The following is a 17,137-nucleotide window of genomic DNA, read 5'->3' as shown; positions in this document are numbered from 1 at the left end:
AAATATGAAATGATTATTTATGTTAAACTAATGAACTCACCAACCTTTTGGTTGACACTTTAAAGCATGTTTATTCTCAGGTACGAAAGAAATCTTCCGCTATGCATTTGCTCATCTTAGAGATATTACTTGGAGTCATTCATGACATATTTCAAAAGACGTTGTATTTGAGTCGTTGAGTTCATCAAGATTATTATTAAGTCTATTATAGTAAGATATATTACGAAATGGTATGCATTTTGTCAACTTTCGATGTAATGAAAGATTGTCTTTTCAAAAATGAATGCAATGTTTGTAAAATGTATCATATAGAGGTCAAATACCTCGTGATGTAATCAACTGTTGTGAATCGTTTATAATCGATATGGACTTCGTCCGGATGGATTAGGACGGGTCGCTTCAATATCATCAACGAAAAGAAAGAACAAGGGAAGGAAGATGTAAGTGCTCTCGACTACTATTTATCTTCGTGGAGTCTCATAACCCAGGTGGTTTATGATGATATTGTAGTGGTTGTAGGGTAGTGAAGGTTTAGGTGTTGGAGATGTAACGATGATAGAGGTGATTAATAATTTGTAAGTGCTTTTTCATTTACGTATGTGTATAAGTCTAAACTCTATATATGAGTTAAAAAGAAAATGAACCATAATAAGAGAGTGGTACGTTTCGCTGTATCAAAATTGGATTGCTTGTTTTTTGGATTGGTTGCAGTCAACAAGGAGAATCAATCAACTTTAATCACTTCAGACAATTCGACGTTCAGAGAAGAAAAATATAAAAGAATTTGGAAGCATACAAGAATTCTTCACAGAATTTGTTTGATAGTTGATATGGGATTCGATACGCTTGTACTCAGAATCAGAAGAAAAATTAAAGAATTAAAAAGATGTACGATCCTACTAACTGAATTTGTTATCTTGTGATTGTTTTGAATAATTATGTACTAGTTTAGACAGAAGTCAACATAAGCTATAGCATGAAAACGATTGCAATAGAATTCCATTTCATTCTGTATTTGTATACGTATATATCTATATATATATTGTATATCGGATCACATACTGAAATGTCCCGTTCATATTGATTATAAACGTTCCATATTAAATGATTTCGTCGCGAGGTTTTGACCTCTATATGAGACATTTTTCAAAGACTGCATTAATTTTTAAAACAACCATAACCTTTATTTTATCTATAAAGGTTTAAAAAACATTACGTAGATTATCAAATAATGATAATCTATAATATACTGTTTACACACGACCATTACATAATGGTTTACAATAAGAATATATTACATAATATCATACAAGCATGGACTCCAAATCTTGTCCTTATTTTAGTATGCAACAGCGGAAGCTCTTAATAATCACCTGAGAATAAACATGCTTAAAACGTCAACAAAAATGTTGGTGAGTTATAGGTTTAACCTATATATTATCAAATCATAATAATAGACCACAAGATTTCATATTTCAATACACATCCCATACATAGAGATAAAAATCATTCATATGGTGAACACCTGGTAACCGACATTAACTAGATGCATATATAAGAATATCCCCATCATTCCGGGACACCCTTAGGATATGATATAAATTTCGAAGTACTAAAGCATCCGGTACTTTGGATGGGGTTTGTTAGGCCCAATAGATCTATCTTTAGGATTCGCGTCAATTAGGGTGCCTGTTCCCTAATTCTTAGATTACCAGACTTAATAAAAAGGGGCATATTCAATTTTGATAATTCAACCATAGAATGTAGTTTCACATACTTGTGTCTATTTTGTAAATCATTTATAAAACCTGCATGTATTCTCATCCCAAAAATATTAGATTTTAAAATTGGAACTATAACTCACTTTCACAAATTTTTACTTCGTCGGGAAGTAAGACTTGGCCACTGGTCGATTCACGAACCTATAACAAATATGTACATATATATCAAAGTATGTTCAAAATATATTTACAACATTTTTAATACGTTTTAATGTTTTAAGTTTATTAAGTCAGCTGTCCTCGTTAGTAACCTACAACTAGTTGTCCACAATTAGATGCACAGAAATAAATCGATATATATTATCTTGAATCAATCCACGACCCAGTGTATACATGTCTCAGGCTAAATCACAACTCAAAGTATATATATTTTTGGAATCAACCTCAACCCTGTATAGCTAACTCCAACATTACTGCATATAGAGTGTCTATGGTTGTTCCAAATAATATATATACATGGGTCAATATGATATGTCAAAACATTTGCATACGTGTCTATGGTATCCCAAGATTACATAATATATTAGAATACATGTATAATACAATATAAGTTAGCTAGGATATGATTTGTATAGATTTGTTAAACATTTCCCGTAGCTAAAAAGATCAAAAATATCCAATCTTGTTTTACCCATAACTTCTTCATTTTAAATCCATTTTGAGTGAATCAAATTGCTATGGTTTCATATTGAACTCTAATTTAAGAATCCAAACAGAAAAAGTATAGGTTTATAGTCAGAAATTTAAATTACATGTCAATAACTAAAGAGGTAGTCATTTCTGTCGAAAGAACGACATCTTGATGACCATTTTGAAAAACATACTTTCACTTTGAGTTTAACCAAGATTTTTGGATATAGTTTCATGTTCATATGAAAAATCATTTTCCCAGAAGAACAACTTTTAAATCAAAGTTTATCATAGTTTTTAATTATCCAAACCAAAACAGCCGCCGGTTTCACTACGACGGCGTATATCCAATTTTATGGTGTTCATCGTGTTTCCAGGTTTTAAATCATTAAGTTAGCATATCATATAGATATAGAACATGTGTTTAGTTGATTTTAAAATTCAAGTTAGAAGTATTAACTTTTATTTGCGAACAAGTTTAGAATTAACTAAACTATGTTCTAGTGATTACAAGTTTAAACCTTCGAATAAGATAGCTTTATATGTATGAATCGAATGATGTTAAGAACATCATTACTACCTCAAGTTTTCTGGATAAAACTACTGGAAATTATAAAAATGGATCTAGCTTCAAAGGATCCTTGGATGGCTTGAAAGTTCTTGAAGCAGAATCATGACACGAAAACAGTTCAAGTAAGATTTTCACTCGAAATAAGATTGTTATAGTTGTAGAAATTGAATCAAAGTTTGAATATGAATATTATCTTGAATTAGAAAGATAAACTACTATAAATAACAAAGGTTCCTTGATCTTAGATGATTACTTGGAATGGATTAGAAAGCTTGGAAGTAGACTTGCAAACTTGGAAGTATTCTTGATTTTTATGAAACTATACTTATGGAATTTATGAAGAACACTTAGAACTTGAAGATGGAACTTGAGAGAGATCAATTAGATGAATAAAATTGAAGAATGAAAGTGTTTGTAGGTGTTTTTGGTCGTTGGTATATGGATTAGATATAAAGGATATGTAATTTTGTTTTCATGTAAATAAGTCATGAATGATTACTAATATTTTTGTAATTTTATGAGATATTTCATGCTAGTTGCCAAATGATGGTTCCCACTTGTGTTAGGTGACTCACATGAGATGCTAAGAGCTAATCATTGGAGTGTATATACCAATAGTACATACATCTAAAAGCTGTGTATTGTACGAGTACGAATACGGGTGCATACGAGTAGAATTGTTGATGAAACTGAACGAGGATGTAATTGTAAGCATTTTTGTTAAGTAGAAGTACTTTGATATGTGTCTTGAAGTCTTTCAAAATTGTAAGAATACATATCAAAACACATGTATATACATTCTAATGAAGTCGTTAAGTCTTCGTTAGTCGTTACATGTAAGTGTTGTTTTGAAACCTTTAAGTTAACGTTCTCAATTAATGTTGTTAACCCAATGTTTATTATATCAAATGAGATGTTAAATTATTATATTATCATGATATTATGATGTATGAATAACTCTTAATATGATATATACATTAAAATATCGTTACAACGATAATCGTTACATATAAGTCTCGTTTCGTAATTCTTGAGTTAGTAGTCTTGTTTTTACATATGTAGTTCATTGTTAACACACTTAATGATATATTTAAATATCATTTTATCATGTTAAATATAGTGTATCAATATCTTAATATGATACATATGTATTTAGTAGACGTTATCATAACGATAATCGTTATATATATCATTTCGAGTTTCTTAACTTAGTAATCTCATTTCTTATGTATATCACACATTGTTAATATACTTAGTGAGATACTTACTCATCATAATCTCATGTCAACCATATATATATATATATATATATATATATATATATATATATATATATATATATATATATATATATATATATATATATATATATATATATGTCTATATATACCACAACATGTAGTTTTTATAATTTTGTAACGTTCGTGAATCGCCGGTCAACTTGGGTGATCAATTGTCTATATGAAACTTATTTCATTTAATCAAGTCTTAACAAGTTTAATTGCTTAACACATTGGAAACATTTAATCATGTAAATATCAATCTCAATTAATATATATAAACATGGAAAAGTTCGGGTCACTACAGTACCTACCCGTTAAATAAATTTCGTCCCGAAATTTTAAGCTGTTGAAGGTGTTGACGAATCTTCTGGAAATAGATGCGTGTATTTCTTCTTCATCTGATCTTCACGCTCCCAGGTGAACTCGGGTCCTCTACGAGCATTCCATCGAACCTTAACAATCGGTATCTTGTTTTGCTTAAGTCTCTTAACCTCACGATCCATTATTTCGATGGGTTCTTCAATGAATTGAAGTTTTTCATTGATTTGGATTTCGTCCAACGGAATAGTGAGATCTTCTTTAGCAAAAAATTTCTTCAAATTCGAGACGTGGAAAGTGTTATGTACAGTCGCGAGTTGTTGAGGCAGCTCCAGTTGGTAAGCTACTGGTCCGATACGATCTATAATCTTGAATGGTCCAATGTACCTTGGATTTAGTTTCCCCCGTTTACCAAATTGAACAACGCCTTTCCAAGGTGAAACCTTAAGCATGACCATTTCTCCAATTTCAAACTCTATATCTTTTCTTTTACTATCCGCGTAGCTCTTTTGTCGACTCTGGGCGGTTTTCAATCGTTGTTGAATTTGGATGATTTTCTCGGTAGTTTCTTGTATTATCTCCGGACCCGTAATCTGTCTATCCCCCACTTCATTCCAACAAATCGGAGACCTGCACTTTCTACCATAAAGTGCCTCAAACGGCGCCATCTTAATACTAGAATGATAACTGTTGTTGTAGGAAAATTCTGCTAACGGTAGGTGTCGATCCCAACTGTTTTCGAAATCAATAACACATGCTTGTAGCATGTATTCAAGCGTTTGTATCATCCTTTCACTCTGCCCATCAGTTTGTGGATGATAAGCAGTACTCATGTCTAGACGAGTCCCTAATGCTTGTTGCAACGTCTGCCAGAACCTTGAAATAAATCTACCATCCCTATCAGAGATAATAGAGACGGGTATTCCATGTCTGGAGACAACCTCCTTCAAATACAATCGCGCCAACTTCTCCATTTTGTCATCTTCTCTCATTGGCAGGAAGTGTGCTGACTTGGTGAGACGATCAACTGTTACCCAAATAGTATCATAACCACTTGCAGTCCTTGGCAATTTATTAATGAAATCCATGGTAATGTTTTCCCATTCCCATTTTGGTATTTCAGGTTGTTGTAGTAGACCTGATGGTTTCTGATGTTCAGCTTTGACCTTAGAACAGGTCAAACATTCTCCTACATATTTAGCAATATCGGCTTTCATACCCGGCCACCAAAAGTGTTTCTTGAGATCTTTATACATCTTCCCTGCTCTGGGATGTATTGAATATCTGGTTTTATGTGCTTCTTTAAGTACCATTTCTCTCACATCTCCAAACCTTGGTACCCAAATTCTATCAGCCCTATATCGGTTTCCGTCTTCCCGAATATTAAGATGTTTCTCTGATCCTTTGGGTATCTCATTCTTCAACTTTCCTTCTTTTACAACCCCCTGTTGCGCCTCCTTTATTTGAGTAGTAAGGTTAGTACGAATAATTATATTCATAGCTTTTACCCGTATAGGTTCTCTGTCCTTTCTACTCAAAGCGTTGGCTACCACATTCGCCTTCCCCGGGTGGTATCGAATCTCAAAATCATAATCATTCAACAGTTCAATCCACCTGCGTTGTCTGATATTCAGTTGCTTCTGATTAAATATATATTGGAGACTTTTGTGGTCGGTATATATAATACTTTTGACTCCATATAAATAATGCCTCCAAGTCTTTAATGCAAAACCAACAGCACCCAATTCCAAATCGTGAGTTGTATAATTTTGCTCGTGAATCTTCAATTGTCTAGACGCATAAGCAATCACCTTCGTTCGTTGCATTAATATACAATTGAGACCTTTCTTTTATGCGTCACAATAAATCACAAAATCATCATTCCCTTCAGCCAATGACAATATAGGTGCCGTAGTTAGCTTTTTCTTCAATAACTGAAACGCCTTCTCTTGTTCATCCTTCCATTCAAATTTCTTCCCTTTATGCGTTAATGCAGTCAAGGGTTTTGCTATTTTGGAGAAATCTTGGATGAATCTTCTGTAGTAACCAGCCAATCCTAAAAATTGACGTATATGCTTCGGAGTTTTTGGGGTTTCCCACTTTTCAACGGTTTCAATCTTTGCCGGGTCCACCTGGATACCTTCTTTGTTCACTATGTGACCGAGGAATTGAACTTCTTCCAACCAAAATGCACACTTTGAAAACTTAGCGTACAGTTTTTCGTTCCTCAATACTTCTAGCACTTTTCTCAAATGTTCTTCGTGCTCTTGATCATTCTTTGAGTAAATAAGTATGTCATCGATGAAAACAATGACAAACTTATCAAGATATGGCCCACACACTCGGTTCATAAGGTCCATGAACACAGCTGGTGCATTAGTCAATCCAAACGCCATAACCATAAACTCGTAATGACCATAACGCGTCCTAAAAGTAGTTTTTGGAATATCATCCTCCTTTACTCGCAGTTGATGATATCCAGAACGTAAATCGATTTTTGAATAAACCGATGAGCCTTGTAGTTGATCAAATAAGTCGTCAATTTTCGGCAGTGGATAACGGTTTTTGACGGTAAGTTTATTCAACTCTCTGTAGTCAATACACAACCTAAATGTACCATCCTTCTTCTTGACAAACAAAACAGGAGCTCCCCATGGTGATGTGCTTGGTCGAATGAAACTACGTTCTAATAGTTCTTTCAGTTGGCTTTGCAGTTCTTTCATCTCGCTGGGTGCGAGTCTGTAAGGAGCACGAGCTATTGGTGCAGCTCCTGGTACAAGATCTATTTGAAATTCAACAGATCGATGTGGAGGTAGTCCCGGTAATTCTTTCGAAAATACATCGGGAAATTCTTTTGTGACGGGAACATCATTGATGCTCTTTTCTTCAGTTTGTACTTTCTCGACGTGTGCTAGAACAGCATAGCAACCTTTTCTTATTAGTTTTTGTGCCTTTAAATTACTAATAAGATGTAGCTTCGTGTTGCCCTTTTCTCCGTACATCATTAAGGGTTTTCCTTTTTCTCGTACAATGCGAATTGCATTTTTGTAACATACGATCTCTGCTTTCATCTCCTTCAGCCAGTCCATGCCAACTATTACATCAAAACTCCCTAACTCTACTGGTATCAAAACAATCTTAAATATTTCGCTACCCAGTTTAATTTCTCGATTTCGGCATATATAATCTGCTGAAATTAATTTACCTTTTGCTAATTCGAGTAAAAATTTACTATCCAACGGCGTCAATGGACAACTTAATTTAGCACAAAAATCTCTACTCATATAGCTTCTATCCGCACCCGAATCAAATAAAACGTAAGCAGATTTATTGTCAATAAGAAACGTACTCGTAACAAGCTCCGGGTCTTCCTGTGCCTCTGCCGCATTAATATTGAAAACTCTTCTGTGGCCTTGTCCATTCGTGTTCTCCTGGTTCGGGCAATTTCTAATAATGTGGCCCGGTTTTCCACATTTATAACAAACTACATTGGCATAACTTGCTCCGACACTACTTGCTCCGCCATTACTCGTTCCGACACCATTTGTTCCTTTCGTTCTGTTAACGCCTGGTCCGTAGACCTCACACTTCGCCGCACTATGACCATTTCTTTTACACTTGTTGCAAAATTTGGTGCAGAACCCCGAGTGATACTTTTCACACCTTTGGCATAGTTGCTTCTGATTGTTGTTGTTGTTGCGGTTGTTATTGTTGTTGGGATGATTGTTGTAGTAGTTGTTGCTGTTGTTGTTGTGCCGTTTGTTGTAGTTGCGATTGATGTTGCGATTGTTGGGATAGTTGTTGTTGTTTTGTTGACTCTTATCACCGTTTTCCTCCCACTTTCTTTTGACTAGCTTCACGTTGGCCTCTTCGGCTGCCTGTTCTTTAATTCTTCCCTCAATCTGGTTCACTAGTTTGTGAGCCATTCTACATGCCTTTTGTATGGAGGCAGGCTCGTGTGAACTTATATCTTCTTAGATTCTCTCCGATAACCCTTTTAAAAACGCGTCGATCTTCTCTTCCTCATCTTCGAATGCTCTCGGACACAATAGGCACAATTCTGTGAATCATCTTTCGTACGAAGTAATATCGAATCCCTGTGTTCGTAACCCTCTAAGTTCTGACTTGAGCTTATTGACCTCGGTTCTGGGACGGTACTTCTCGTTCATCAAGTGCTTGAATGCTGACCACGGTAGAGCGTAAGCAGCATCTTGTCCCACTTGCTCTAAATAGGTATTCCACCATGTTAACGCAATACCTGTGAAGGTATGCGTAGGGTACTTCACTTTGTCTCCTTCAGCACACTTACTTATGGCAAACACCGATTCAACTTTCTCGGTCCACCGTTTCAATCCGATTGGTCCTTCGGTCCCATCAAATTCTGAAGGTTTGAAGGCAGTGAATTCCTTGTAGGAGCATCCTACACGATTTCTTGCGCCGTTAGCTGTATTGCTAAATTCAGAGTTATTGTTGGTATGTAGCGCGGCCTGTACTGCGGCTATGTTTGAAGCAAGAAAGGCACAAAATTCCTCTTCGCTCATATTCAAGGTGTGTCGAGTAGTCGGTGCCATTTCCTTCAAAATAGTCAAATGAAACAAGTTAATCATACAGAATACTAAGAGTAGTCAATAGTATCTCGTAGCATAATATCAACTCATTTATAAAAGCTTTTTCTTCATATTAGCGTTTTATAAGTTTAAATTCGGGTACTACCTACCCGTTAAGTTCATACTTAGTAGCTAATATACAATTCAACTACTACAATTCCATATGAAAAACTGATTATAATAATATATCACATACAAATATTCTTCAAACTTACAACTCCGCTATATTACATATAACATGAAATATAGTACACTATGATACAGGACAGTTTTGAAGATAAATCTAGTTAATACGTAAGTTGTTCAGCAAAGGAAATAAAGACACGTAATTCATAAGTCCAGAAACAAGTCATGCATTCTGGTTTTACTAAGACGACTTCCCATCCTTGGTCTTGTGGAAAATAACCGTTATGACCATTGGCTAGACAGCATGTTGTAATGTCGTCAAAAGGACGAGGGTTTCGTAATGTCCAACAGCCCCGTAATAATCTAAAAACCTTGTTTCTCACCCCAACTACTGAATCCGTCACTTGTGGGAAAGTTTTATTTAAAAGCTGCAATCCGATGTTCTTTTTCTCACTTTGGTAAAAAGCGAACATCACTAACCCGTAAGCATAACATGCTTCTTTATGTTGCATGTTAGAAGCTCTTTCTAATTCACGAAATCCTATGTTGGGATATGTTGAGTCAGAATAGGTTCTTAACCCGTAGTGTAAAATTGCATTTGGGTTCCCCGCATTTAACGCTTTAAAGAAAACATGGTGTAACTTAAAGTCTCCCCAATGTGATATACCCCACCTATCAAAGGAAAGCCTTTTATAAACTAAGGCATTTCTGGAAAGTCTTTCAAATGTTTGACAAGTTAATTTCGCCATAACTAAATGTGCTGATGAATTCTGACCGACTCTAGACAAGATTTCCTCAATCATATCCTCTGGTAGGTCTTCTAAAATATTCGGTTGTCTACCCTTAACGTCCCTTTTGTTTTTATACTGTAAAATAGACAAGGATTAGATTCGTAATAACAAACAATACAAGCAATTTTTACATAGAACATAAAAGTACAAGCACACTACAATACATTTATTACACAATATGCTCACACCCCTCTAATCTGAATCACTGGTTTTTTCTTCTTCGGAGTTGGTTCTTTTTCCTAATCTTCTAGGGATATATGATGTTCTGCTAATACGAGTCATCATTTTCCACATTGGTTTAGAAAAACCTGGTGGTTTAGAGGTTCCCGGGTTATTGTCATGATATTGAAAATACGGGTGTTGACGGTACATATAAAGTTCATCGGGGTCGGAATCAGATTTCTCTATTTTGATGCCTTTTCCCTTATTATTTTCTTTTGCCTCATTAAATTGGGTCGGGGTAATTTCTATAACATCATCGGAATCCTCATTAGGATCCGATTCATCGGAAAATTGGTAATTTTCCCAATATTTTTCTTCCTTAACGGAAACACCATTGACCATTATTAACTTTGGTCCATTGGTTGAGGATTTTTTTTTATTTGACCTGTTTTCTGTGGTCCCTACTATTCCCCCCTCCGGAACCTCTTCTTCTTCCGGTTCCTCTTCTTCTGATTCCTCTTCTTCCGGTTCCTCTTCTTCCGGTTCCGTTTCCCCTTCTTTCGGTTCTTCGGGAACTTGTGAATCTTGCCAATATATATTCGACTCTTCGTTATTATTAGGTGAGTCAATGGGATTTGTGCTAGAGGTAGACATCTGTAGTGACCCGAACTTTTCCATGTTTATATATATATATATTAAATGAAATTGTTATTTACATGATTAAGTGTTTCCAACAGGTTAAGCAATCAAACTTGTTAATACTTGATTAATTGAAATAGGTTTCATATAGACAATTCACCACCCAAGTTGACCGGTGATTCACGAACGTTAAAACTTGTAAAAACTATATGAGGACATATATATGGATATATATATAGTTAACATGATATTATGATAAGTAAACATATCATTAAGTATATTAACAATGAACTACATATGTAAAAGCAAGACTACCAACTTAATGATTTTGAAACGAGACATATATGTAACGATTATCGTTGTAACGACATTTAATGTATATATATCATATTAAGAGATATTCATACATCATATTATCATGATAATATAATAATTTAAAATCTCATTTGATATTATAAACATTGGGTTAACAACATTTAACAAGATTGTTAACCTAAAGGTTTCAAAACAACACTTACATGTAACGACTAACAATGACTTAACGACTCAGTTAAAATGTATATACATGTAGTGTTTTAATATGTATTCATACACTTTTGAAAGACTTCAAGACACCTATCAAAATACTTCTACTTAAAAAAAATGCTTACAATTACATCCTCGTTCAGTTTCATCAACAATTCTACTCGTATGCACCCGTATTCGTACTCGTACAATACACAGCTTTTAGATGTATGTACTATCGGTATATACACTCCAATGATCAGCTCTTAGCAGCCCATGTGAGTCACCTAGCACATGTGGGAACCATCATTTGGCAACTAGCATGAAATATCTCATAAAATTACAAAAATATGAGTAATCATTCATGACTTATTTACATGAAAACAAAATTACATATCCTTTATATCTAATCCATATACCAACGACCAAAAACACCTACAAACACTTTCATTCTTCAATTTTCTTCATCTAATTGATCTCTCTCAAGTTCTATCTTCAAGTTCTAAGTGTTCTTCAAAAATTCTACAAGTTCTAGTTTCATAAAATCAAGAATACTTTCAAGTTTGCTGGCTTACTTCCAATCTTGTAGAGTGATCATCCAACCTCAAGAAATCTTTCTTATTTACAGTAAGATATCTTTCTAATATAAGGTAATACTCATATTCAAACTTTGATTCAATTTCTATAACTATAACAATCTTATTTCGAGTGGAAATCTTACTTGAACTTGTTTTCGTGTCATGATTCTACTTTAAGAACTTTCAAGCCATCCAAGATCCTTTTAAGCTAGATCCATTTGTCTCTTTTTCAGTAGGTTTATCCACAAAACTTGAGGTAGTAATGATGTTCATAACATCATTCGATTCATACATATAAAGCTATCTTATTCGAAGGTTTAAACTTGAAATCACTAGAACATAGTTTAGTTAATTCTAAACTTGTTCGCAAAAAAAAGTTAATCCTTCTAACTTGACTTTTAAAATCAACTAAACACATGTTATATATCTATATGATATGCTAACTTAATGATTTAAAACCTGGAAACACGAAAAACACCGTAAAACTGGACATTCGCCGTCGTAGTAACACCGCGGGCTGTTTTGGGTTTGATAATTAAAAACTATGATAAACTTTGATTTAAAAGTTGTTCTTCTGAGAAAATGATTTTTCTTATGAACATGAAACTATATCCAAAAATCATGGTTAAACTCAAAGTGGAAGTATGTTTTTCAAAATGGTCATCAAGACGTCGTTCTTTCGACTGAAATGACTACCTCTTACAAAAATGACTTGTAACTTATATTTCTGACTATAAACCTATAGTTTTTCTGTTTAGATTCATAAAATATAGTTCAATATGAAACCATATCAATTTGATTCACTCAAAACGGATTTAAAATGAAGAAGTTATGGGTAAAACAAGATTGGATATTTTTTGATTTTTGTAGCTACAGGAAATATTAACAATTCTATACAAATCATATCCTAGCTAACTTATATTGTATTATACATGTATTCTAATATATTATGTAATCTTGGGATACCATAGACACGTATGCAAATGTTTTGACATATCATATCGACCCATGTATATATATTATTTGGAACAACCATAGACACTCTATATGCAGTAATGTTGGAGTTAGCTATACAGGGTTGAGGTTGATTCCAAAAATATATATACTTTGAGTTGTGATCTAGCCTGAGACGTGTATACACTGGGTCGTGGATTGAATCAAGATAATAAATATCGATTTATTTCTGTACATCTAACTGTGGACAACTAGTTGTAGGTTACTAACGAGGACAGCTGACTTAATAAACTTAAAACATCAAAATGTATTAAAAGTGTTGTAAATATATTTTGAACATACTTTGATATATATGTACATATTTGTTATAGGTTTGTGAATCGACCAGTGGCCAAGTCTTACTTTTCGACGAAGTAAAAATCTGTGAAAGTGAGTTATAGTCCCACTTTTAAAAATCTAATATTTTGGGATGAGAATACATGCAGTTTATTAAATGTTTTACGAAATAGACACAAGTAATTGAAACTACATTATATGGGTGAATGATCAAAGCCGAATATGCCCCTTTTGCTTGGTAGCCTAAGAATTAGTAAACCGATCTACTAATTGACGTGAATCCTAAAGATAGATCTATTGGGCCTAACGAACCCCATCCAAAGTACCGGATGCTTTAGTACTTTGAATTCGTTTTTATCATGTCTGAAGGATTTCCCGGAATGATAGGGGATATTCTTATATGCATCTTGTTAATGTCGGTTACCAGGTATTCACCATATGAATGAATTTTATCTCTATGTATGGGATGTATATTGAAATATGAAATCTTGTGGTCTATTATTATGATTTGATAATATATAGGTTAAACCTATAACTCACCAACATTTTTGTTGACGTTTTAAGCATGTTTATTCTCAGGTGATTATTAAGAGCTTCCGCTATCGCATACTTAAATAAGGATGAGATTTGGAGTCCATGCTTGTATGATATTGTGTAAAAACTGCATTCAACAAACTTATTTCGTTGTAACATATTTGTATTGTAAACCATTATGTAATGGTCGTATGTAAACAGGATATTTTAGATTATCATTATTTGATAATCTACGTAAAGCTTTTTAAACCTTTATTGATGAAATAAAGGTTATGGTTTGTTTTAAAATGAATGCAGTCTTTGAAAAACGTCTCATATAGAGGTCAAAACCTCGCAACGAAATCAATTAATATGGAACGTTTTTAATCAATAAGAACGGGACATTTCAGTTGGTATCCGAGCATTGGTCTTAGAGAACCAGAATTTTGCATTAGTGTGTCTTATCGAGTTTGTTAGGTTGCATTAGTGAGTCTGGACTTCGACCGTGTTTACTTGAAAAATGATTGCTTAACAAATTTTGTTGGAAACTATATATTTTTAACATGTGAATATTATGTGATATATTAATCTCTTAACGTGTTTGATATTATGTGATTGATGTCTACCTCTAGAACAAGTCCCATTGACTCACCTAATAATGATGAAGAGTTAAATGTAAATTGGAATGATTCGTGGACTGATTCACAAGTTCCCAAAGAGGAACCGGAAGAAGAGTCGGAACCGAAAGAAGAATCGGAACCGGAAGAAGAATCGGAACCGGAAGAAGAATCGGAACCGGAAGAAGAAATAGAAACAGTGGGGGAAATAATAAAACGGTTAAGTAGAAGAAAATCCTCAACAAACCGACCAAAGTTAATTATGGTCAATGGTGTTTCCGCCAAGGAAGCAAAGTATTGGGAAGATTACCAATTCTCCGATGAATCGGATCCCGACAAGGATTCCGATGATGTTATAGAAATTACCCCAACACAATTTAATAAGGCAAAAGAGAACAATAAGGGAAAGGGCATAAAAATAGAGAAATTTGATTCCAAACCCGATGAACTTTATATGTATCGTCAACACCCGTATTTCTTAAGTTGTGACAATAACCCGGGTACCTCTAAACCACCAGGTTTTTCTAAACCAATGTGGAAAATGATGTCTCGTATTAGGGGAACATCATATATCCCTAGAAACTTGGCAAAACGAACCAAAACTGAAGAAGAAGAAATGAGCGAGTCGGAATAAGATAGTTGTATTCGTGTGGTGTAATATATGTAATATAGTGTGCTTATGCTTTATGATATATGTAAAAATTATTTGTATTAATAAGTATTTTTTATATGAATCTAACTCTTGTTTATTTTACAGTATAAAAACACAGAATGGATAGACAACCCAATATTTTAAGAGACCTACCCGGAGACATGATTGATGAAATCTTGTCTAGAGTCGGTCAGAATTCCTCGGCACAACTATTTAAGGCGAGATCAGTTTGTAAGACATTCGAAGAACGTTCCAAGAATGCCTTGATTTATAAAAGGCTTTCGTTCAAAAGATGGGGGATATCACATTGGGAAATCCATAAGTTACGATGTGTTTACTTTGACACATATATTGCGGGGAACCCAAATGCTATTTTACGCAACGGGTTAAGAAATTATTTTGACTCAATATATCCGAATATAGGACTTCGTGATTTAGAAAAAGCGGCTAACATGCAACATAAAGAAGCATGTTATGCTTACGGGTTAGTAATGTTCGCTTCTCACCAAAGTGAGAACAAGAACATCGGGATACAACTATTAAACAAAACGTTTCCACAAGTGACGGAGTCGGTAATTGGGGTAAGAAATGAGGTTTTTAGGTTATTACGAGACTGTAGGTTATTACGAGACCTTCATCCTTTTGACGATGTTACAACACATTGTCTTACTATCGGTCACAATGGTTATGTTCCACAAAACCAAAGATGGGAAGTGGTATTAGTAAAACCAGAATGCATGACTTGTTTCTGGACGTATGAATTACGTGTCTTTATTGCCTTTGCTGAACGCCTTATTTATTAACTAGGATTATCTTCGCAACTACTTTGTATCAAAGTTTTATGTGCTATATTTCATGCTATATGTAAAATAGCAGTATTGTAAGTTTGCAAGTTATTGTATAAAGGTTTGAATATGATATAATTTTTTTTGTGATTAGTTTTTCATATAGAATTGTAGTAGTTGAAATGGTATGTTAGCTACTAAGTATGAACTTAAGGGGTAGGTACTACCCGAATTAAAGAGTATAAAACGCTAATATGAAGAAAGAGCTTTTATAAATAAGTTCATATTACGCTACGAAATACTATTAACTACTCTTGATATTCTATATGATTAACTCGTTTCTTTTGGCTATTTTTGAAGGAAATGGCACCAACTACTCGACATACCGTGGGTATGAACGAAGAGGAGTTTCGTACCTTTCTTGCTGCAAACATAGCCGCAGTACAGGCTGCGCTACATACCAACAATAACGCTGAATCTAGCAATGCTGCTAACTGCACAAGAAATCGTGTAGGATGCACCTACAAAGAATTCACTGCCTGCAAACCTTTGGAATTTGATGGAACCGAAGGACCAATTGGATTGAAACGGTGGACCGAGAAATTCGAATCTGTGTTTGCCATAAGTAAGTGTACTGAAGAGGACAAAGTGAAGTACGCTATGCATACCTTCACAGGTACTGCGTTAACATGGTGGAACACCTATCTTGAACAGGTAGGACAAAATGCTGCTTACGCACTACCGTGGTCGGCATTCAAGCAATTGATGAACGAGCAGTACCGTCCTAGAAACGAAGTCAATAAACTCAAGGCAGAACTTAGAGAGTTACGAACACAAGGGTTTGACGTTACCACATATGAACGACGATTCACAGAGTTGTGCCTATTGTGCCTGGGAGCATTCGAAGATGAAGAAGAGAAGATCGACGCGTTTGTAAAAGGGTTACCAGTAAGGATTCAAGAAGATGTAAGTTCACACTAGCCCGCTTCTATACAGAAGGCAAGTCGAATGGCTCATAAACTCATAAATCAGATTGAGGGAAGAATTAAAGAGCAGACGGCCGAAGAAACCAACACGAAACAACTCAAGAGGAAGTGGGAGGAAAACGGTGACAAGATTCACCAGTACAACAACAATAACAATTACAACCACAATCACAATAACTATCCCAACAACCGCAACAACAATCGCAACAATAACCGCAATCCTAACAATAACTACAACAAACATCCCAACAACAACAACAACTACAACAACCGTTTCAACAACAATAACAATCCCAACAACAAC

This window comes from Rutidosis leptorrhynchoides, chromosome 4 (genome assembly GCF_046630445.1).
Source record: "Rutidosis leptorrhynchoides isolate AG116_Rl617_1_P2 chromosome 4, CSIRO_AGI_Rlap_v1, whole genome shotgun sequence".
NCBI classification, from domain to species: domain Eukaryota; kingdom Viridiplantae; phylum Streptophyta; class Magnoliopsida; order Asterales; family Asteraceae; genus Rutidosis; species Rutidosis leptorrhynchoides.
This window is presented reverse-complemented; position numbering follows the sequence as displayed.